This window comes from Frankliniella occidentalis, unplaced genomic scaffold (assembly GCF_000697945.3).
Source record: "Frankliniella occidentalis isolate FOCC.00 unplaced genomic scaffold, Focc_3.1 Scaffold80, whole genome shotgun sequence".
Taxonomy (NCBI): domain Eukaryota; kingdom Metazoa; phylum Arthropoda; class Insecta; order Thysanoptera; family Thripidae; genus Frankliniella; species Frankliniella occidentalis.
Genome location: NW_026267210.1, coordinates 190,444 through 198,290, shown reverse-complemented (window position 1 = coordinate 198,290; position 7,847 = coordinate 190,444). Strand labels below are relative to the sequence as shown.

Genomic DNA, 7,847 nt, shown 5'->3' with positions numbered 1-7,847 from the left:
GAGGGAGAGAGAGGGAGAGGGAGGGAGAGAGAGGGAGAGGGAGGGAGGGAGAGAGAGAGAGAGCTGAAGAGTAGGAAGGGGGAGGAGGGGCTAGCGAGAATGGAGACTGGTATATCATCCATTTCAATGTATCGTCGTGACTAGAGCTTCCCCTGTCGCCGCCCCCAACGCAACCCGAAGCGTTATGCCAATCGCTCGGCCAATCGCAGATCTCGAAAGTAAAAATGGTGCTCGCTCGCTCGCTCTCGTCAGTTCGCGGACGAGCCGGATGCAGCCGCCGGAAGGCAGACGTTGGCGGCGTATCGATAGTGATGATTTATTCAAATGGTGACATAGATGAATGACTGAGCTCTGATTCCATCTCCGGCACATAATGATATTGCCCATCTCTATCTCAATTTTAGGCGCAGTGACTCTGTTTATAACTTCAATAAAACTTTATGGCAATACCTGTTTAAATGGCGGTTGGTGACAAACACTTGGAAGAACGAATGTAAACAAGAATGACAGTTCGTGCCTAAAATGCAGTCCGATTTGGCTGAGTTTTGGTGGACATGGTGGACATGTTTCTTAGTTCATTTGTAAAAAAAAAAGACTGCCCGAGAGAATTTGCTTGCGAAGCTGTGGGCTAATTACTGTTTTTTGCAGGTTGCATTATGAGTTTTTATCTGAGATTGTTATCTCAGGTGCCTCCGACTGCAAAGTGACCAAGGAACAAGAATATGCCATCAGAGTGTCTCTATAGGACCCATGGTTTTGAACATTTAGTTGTCAACATTCACGAAATTTCGAAAATCGACTAGGGCAAAAATGGGGTGATCGGGTGACCAGAGTTTGCGTTCCCCCAGAAAATTGTCTACTGAATCCAATGAGCACAAGTGCATATTTTTAGCTCAAATCGTTTAGAAACTGTGGACTCTGTAGTGCATCAAAGTTAATCCTCACCCACACCAACGATTCAAAATAAAGTTTCTCCCGAAATTTGTGCTATCTAGTTTCTAAATGTTCCAAAAATGTTAAGAAGTCCGCAATTAGACCGTAAATACCGTTGTTACTGACATTTCCCTTATAGTCGACATTCGGCTCAGAGGGAACGAAATCGATTAAATCCTTCCAAACCAAATTTATATAAGTGTCTCTACTTCTAGAAGTAATTCCTCTTGTTTTCCAATCTGCCAAGGTGCTCGACGCCCTTTGACGGAGCACATTATTAAATTCAATCATGGGTCACCAATCTTCAGTTGAGCTAATTACTGCCATCAGATTTTGTTTACGTCCATAAACAGATGTCACATCACGATATGACTTATGTCTCACCTTCACATTACTTTTACGCCCAATTTTCTCTGCGATTCCAAATAAAAGTTTGGCTAGTAAAGGTTATAATATATATGGCCTTGGCTAAAACACGCTTGGTCTTGCCTGATGTCATGTATAAAATCGGAATAAATTGATCGGCCGTTAAGATTAATTGTCATAGAAACATGAAACCATGACATTTTCCACGGCGTTTTACGACTCTCTGACACCACGCTGGACATCGCCAAAGGTCAGAGCTCAGTTTGGCAACAGCGCTGCCGTCTCTCAGTGTCTCTCAGTTCTCAGAACGGTCTGTCTCCCTCACCCCCTCCACCCCCGTGCCCCCCTTCTCTCTCTCTCTCTCTCTCTCTCTCTCTCTCTCTCTCTCTCTCTCTCATAGTCCCTCTGTGCGTGATCACTACCACTGGCATGCGGAGCGCAACCATACCCTTCCACGCGTGCAGTGTTGCCAAATGAGCGATTATCTCTTGGGTCTGCTGACCCACTATTGCACGCTGTGGGGGAGTGAGATACGGGAGCGAGAAACAAAATTGACTTTAGTATTGCTTTAAAAACCTTTAAAACGATGTCAGTACTGAAAGGTACCTCAATTCACTTGGAGACGATCGCAGGCAGGGCGTTTCTGCCTTTCTAGAGGATTGAAAGAAATCCTGAATGTAATGCTTTCGTATAAGGAATTATAAATGCTCCAAAGGTGCCATTTTTGTTGCCACCAGTGTAGCCTATCTAAGAGCATGATTCCGAATGTCTTCTAATTTAGCGAAAAGTTCTACCTTTGATGCTAATCGTGATATTTTAGTGCTGTGCGAATTACAGTATGTTTTGTTAGGGTACTAATACATTGAAAAGACAACGGGGATAGCGAAACGATGACGGCACGGGCAGATATAGAATGTAAGCTCATACGTTTACTACTACTACTAAGAGAAAGGACATTGTGTAACAACAGTATACTGTTGATAAGAACACCTCGAAAAATGAGTTCCTTTATCAAATAAATTTGCACTGCCGTCGATAGCATTGTATGGGTGCAATGCCAAGAACTCATTTTTCTGGGTGAACGGTTGGGGAAATGGGGAGGAAGATCGAGGGCTGCAATGTACCGCCTGTAATTGTCATGAAAGGCCCGCCCGTGGTAGTCTCGGGCCACACACAGACCCCCCCCTGCAAAGCAGGAGAAAGGGACAAAGATGGAGGGGGCGGGCGGGCGCGCATACACCGATGGAGCAGGCAGGAGGGGGGGGGGACACAGGAGAGTAAGGGAGAGGAGGAAGTGCACTGGAGAGGGTCGCAAAATACTCGACTGGACGGTGGGGTGCCGGGGTGCCGTTAATAGACCCGCAGCACGACATGAGTCCCCTCCCCGTGGAGGAGCCCGTGATAAAATGGATCCTGTGCACAACGCGTGCACGACGCGTGCGCAACGGTTCTGTGCGCAACGAACTTGTGCACAGATTTGGCACCTGCGGCGACCACTGAGGTTGTGCGTCGGTGCTCGTACAAAACTATAAAAATTTCTCAAGTCATAAAAGTAATAATGTTATTTACAGATTTGGGGTCCTCTTAGAAACCGATTCAAGGACACCTCGTGTGTTTTCCCTACCCCCGTCAAAGTGTCCAGCTCGTGCATTTGCACGCCAGTTGAACACTTATAATTTATCAGTGTGCGTACACGGTGAAAGCGTCTTCACGGGGTTTCCACGTAAACTCACAAAGACACGATCAAATATAAATGAGCCCGAGGCCCATATAGCCGTCCTCCTGGGAAACAAAGTATATTCGTTTTAACCGTGAAAACGTTTGCTTTATGGGTTTTAACCGTGTCGTGAATGCAACCCACGTGACATCGGCCACCCCGTCAGAGGAAAGCCGGCCGGCAGGTGTACTCTGCCGTAATAGCGTGGGCGGGTGGGGCGCGCAGGGGGTGGGCGTCTGGTCAATAACATCTAGCGGAGGGAGAGCCCTCGGCCTAACGGATAGAACGTTGCGACGGCAATTTGACAACAGCGCAAAATTTCCTTTCAAATGTAATCTGGGCATGTCTCTGAAAAAAGTCCAACACTCGGACAAAGTGAATTTTCTAGGGATTCGAGTCGTGATGAGTAATTTTGTTAACAGTCATTCTAAATCCTCCAAATCGAGCAGAGAAAATCCGATTTGTGGTGTTGCCATGTTCAGTTTTTCTGAGTCTACAAGTCCTAATTCGCATATAATTTTTGATTTGTTTTGTTTGTTTATTTATGTTAATCACCTTGTTTTAGTTTTAGTAATGTATGATCAAATGACCGAAAAGAGAAGATCAATTACACAAGTTTTCGTCACAAGAAGGGGCGATTTTCTGCATCAGTCGCTTGGGACAGAAAGAGTTTTGAGAACAATTGGGCAACGCTCGGATACAAACTCCATCCCCCCCCCCTTTCCCACCCACCTCATAGTCTTATGCAAATGATGTGCACAAAATCACGTCTTTTCTTGGTACAAATTTGTCCCTTTCAATTAAAAGTGTACGGCACGGACACGTCAAGTGGCTTGAGCCAAAGTTTTTGTTGTTCAGTTTGTTTGCTGTGTCGGTCCCGACGCCACGCTGCTGCGGCATCCTGGCCGGACGTCGACAAGCTGCGCCCTTCCGCCCGCCTCGGCCCGATTGGACAACCCTTTGCTCACGACTCGCCTGCACTATTGATGCCCTCCGATTAATCATTCACCCGAAACGCGCCGCTGTGCTTGCTTGCGGTCGCGGAGCGAGAGAGAGAGAGAGAGAGAGAGAGAGAGAGAGAGAGAGAGAGAGAGAGAGAAGAGAGAGAGAGAAGAAAAGAAGGGAAGAAAAATATTGGGCCAACGCGAACAGTCGCGAGAAACACAAAAGAGGGCATTCCGATCAGGTTTTAAACAAACAAACAAACAAACAAACAAACAAACAAACAAAAAACTCTTGGATTGGATCAAGATTGAGTGCAGATATTCGAGGACCTTGTAGCATGCTAGTACATGCATATTCCTGGAACCACAGGGTATGGCGATGTCTAAGGAGTTTCTAGATTTAAGTTAGTATTCCAAAAGTTGACGATGTTCCAAGCCAACCCTCGCAAGTGTTCAAATAATAAAACTGATTTACACTTGTAGGAGTCTTTCCTTTCGGTCACCGGGTGCAGCGGGTACACCGTGAAAACAAGTATGCATAATTTCCACACCAACGTGTGCAAGTAGTGATCTTGCACATTACATGGTGTTTATGCCATGCTATCAATAGGAACCATAAGGTGTGCAGCTGCTATACTTTTCGGAAGTGTCAAAAGTCTAAACACCAATTGACGTATAACATAGACACCACATTGTGTCTAGAAAACGCACCCTTGAACTTCAACATAAACTGACATGCAACATTAAACACTTGTCTTACGAGTGTATCACCGCAAAAAGAATTGAACCCTTTCGGCTTGGAATTCTATCAGAGGCAGCAGTTCAATTCTTGTTGCCTGGTGGTACATACGAGCCGATGGTCGGCTAGCCTGCGCGCGCGCCCCGGCCGCACTGCTCCCACCAGGACCACGAGCACAAGGTACACACACTCCCTGCGCTCCTGCGCACGACTGTTGGGTTTGCAGTGTTGAAAAACAAGCACGGCGCAGCGCAGGCCCGGCTTCAAATCGATGAAGCCACCTGGGCCTGGCCTGAAGGGTGAGCGTAAGTGCGATTAAGTTTAGCTCAGCCGCAGCACACCAATCGCACTGGAGGGCAAACCAAAACAAGTAGACCCGATACTGTATTGGGAGGACCCTTCGAAAAGTGGATTGATAAGTAGCCCCTCCATGGATGCGACAATTGTCACAAAAGTCACATCTTTCCTTCAGCCCACAACGCGGTAGTTAGCCTCCAAAGCGCGAGCACAGATGTTGTTGTTCACAAATGAAATATTTTTTTGTAATTTTTGTGATTGTAATGTAATTTTTAAGACACACTTTGACTTGTGAACGCCAATCCCGGCGACCTCTCATCCACAAATCCTCGCCTGGGACTTGTATTGTCGATAATGCAGGGCGCAGTCACATCACCAGCCAGCACCAGTCACACAGTAGGGCGCACCATCAGACTTAAGGGCGCACAGCTAACGACACAGCCACACACGATGGTGCATAGTAACACACAGTCTGAACAACAGAGCACGAGGGCGCACCTAGCACCGACCGCCAACTGGTGTGGGAGAGAGAGCGTCAAAGGCAAGGATTCTACAGCACTCCAATTGTATCGCTCATTCGCGGCAAACAAACTTTGTTAAAAGATTACATGCCGATAAAAATCTATAGCAATGACCATTTACGACACAATAGACTAGACCTCATCAGCCACTGTTTCTAACGCCACCTATTCTGGGGCTATGAGAGCGACAGTACGTTCGTGTGAATGCGCGCCCGAAATAGTCCCAACACGTCGCGCGCGTAAAAATGGAAGCCCATAACTAGGTTCAGAAAAGTGTCGATGTTGGCTGGACGCAGCCCGGTGGACGCGAGTAAGGAGCAATCTGATGGCTGTGACGCACACCACGGCACGGGCTTATCAGGCAGCCCCGCGCACGCTATGTGACAAGACTACCCTTCTCGCTCGCACACACGCGCACTCAGAGACATGAAGAGAGAAAGGCAGTCAACTCAACCCGTACACAGCGACACAATCGAGCTTACAACCACAACCACCAGCCGCGCCCCTATTCAGGCTTTTTATCAAACGCCTGTCAGAAAGGGTTATGCATTATTAGGGCCGCGGTGGCGCCCTCTTATCCAGATTACTCTAGCCTCACAACGCGTGCTCGCACATTGAAAAGAGCGCACCGCGCGGGGGAAGAAAACTACTTTCTCAACATATGTCCTTGGCTTTAACAGGCAGGCATATACTGCTCGATGATTAGGTCGCTGTGAAAATCGTTCGCGAGGGTAGCAGGAAAATAAATTACCTTGAAAAAAAAAGGTCGTAAGATTACGAGGTCAATCGCAAGTTAGCCAAACTTCTATGACAATGGCTTGTCGGGTGAAAAATGCAGTGGTAAATTTACAACATCCTTGGAAATCAAAAGTATCTTAAATTTACAATGGCAACTTTTATACCATCCGAATGAGTATCCTAATAACGGCAACACAGTCAGAATATGCGGAAAATGTTGATACAAAGACTAAAACACAAAAGGCCCAAGCTACGGCGACTAAAGGAAGAAACTACAGAAAAAAGTCGTTTTAATAAAGAAAATACTTTGCAACAGGTCTACCTGGCCCCTGAACGATTGTGACAGATGTACGCTGCACTCGCGAGCCGATAGACGGTCGAAACGCTAAGCGCGTCGTCGTGAAGAGAGCCTGCGTGATCTGCCATGCATGCCCAAGTCGTCTCCACCTCTTCGTACCCCTATTGACCCGCAACTCAACAGTTCGTCCGAGGGCATGCTGCCCGTGTTGCGCTCGGTGTGGCCGGGCCGGAGCGGGCCCAGGGCCGCGGGGCCGGTGCTTGACCGAGGGGCGTCCGTCGGCCGTCCTCGGCGCACCCGCGCCCCGCCCCGCCGCGCCCCGCAACCCGGCCGGCCACCACCGCCAACACGGGCGCCTCACCACCAACACCATGCGGACATGGGGCTTGATGCAGCTGGCTCGCAGCTGGGGCTGGCCCAGGTGGGCCCTGCAGCTGCTGCAGCTGGCTGGAGTGGGGGTGCCCCTCTGCACCGGGCGGGCGCCGTGGCGGGCACGCAGAGCGGGGCGGAGCGCTGGTTCTGGCGGGTGGCCGGGCGGAGCTGAGCTGGGGCCCACCTGCCCTGGAGGACTGATGAATACTGAGCCGCGAGTCCGCGCTGACCACGCTAGGGCCCCGCCCCGCCATGTCGTGTAGTGGCGGCGACGCTCGGGGAGCGGCGGCGGGGCGCGGCGGGGCGCGGCGGGGAGCAGTCGATGTCGATTTGAAATGCGCGTGTAGCGCCGGCCGCGGCGCGGCCCCCACCACCACCAGACCACTGGCCTGATGCCCCCGCCCCGCCGGGAAGGTCCCGGGGCTGTCCCCTACCTCCCGCCGCCAACCCCCAATTTTCTCGACGGCGTCCTCGCGTTTCCTTTCGTCAATAACACTAAGTCGTCGCCATCGTAGAGTAGTACTCGACCATCACCGCCCCCCAGTCAGGCGCCCCTCCCCTCGCCACCGCCGTACACTCACGACTTATACCCTGCTGATTGTGAACTCCCCGACGACGACGGGCTCCAACAGCGCGGCGTCCTTGGCCCTCGCAGGTTCTTCCTCGCATTCCAGACAAAGAGTGAGCGAAATATCGATAGGGTGTCCAAACTTTGCCCATCCCCGTCGCTACGCGCCGCCCGAGGCGGCCCCAGGGAAAGAGGAGAGGACCCGTGCCGTGCCCGACCAGGAGGGGTTGCTATTCGATTTTTGTCTAAGATCGTAAACTTCGCCGTCGACTTTCTCCACTTTTTTTCCGTCCTGCTGCACGATCTTAGCGCGCGCGACGCGCGCGCTCTCGCGCAGTTGTTGGGAAAATGGGG

At 50.2% G+C, this 7,847-nt stretch overlaps 1 protein-coding gene across 5 annotated transcripts in view; it reads right to left on the bottom strand.

Moving 5' to 3' along the window:
* Window positions 1–7,847, bottom strand: part of LOC113206189 (inactive phospholipase C-like protein 1) — a 52,029-nt gene that overhangs the window by 29,610 nt on the left and 14,572 nt on the right. For 2 of the 5 annotated variants that reach the window (XR_008011306.1, XM_052269005.1), the window contains exon 1: window positions 6,915–7,132. The exons of 2 other annotated variants lie outside the window; for them this stretch is intronic. The gene's annotated coding sequence lies outside the window, so the exon portion shown is untranslated. Of the gene's footprint in view, window positions 1–6,914; window positions 7,133–7,847 lie in introns of those variants that run through there. One more of the 5 variants, XM_052269007.1, reaches the window with a different exon arrangement.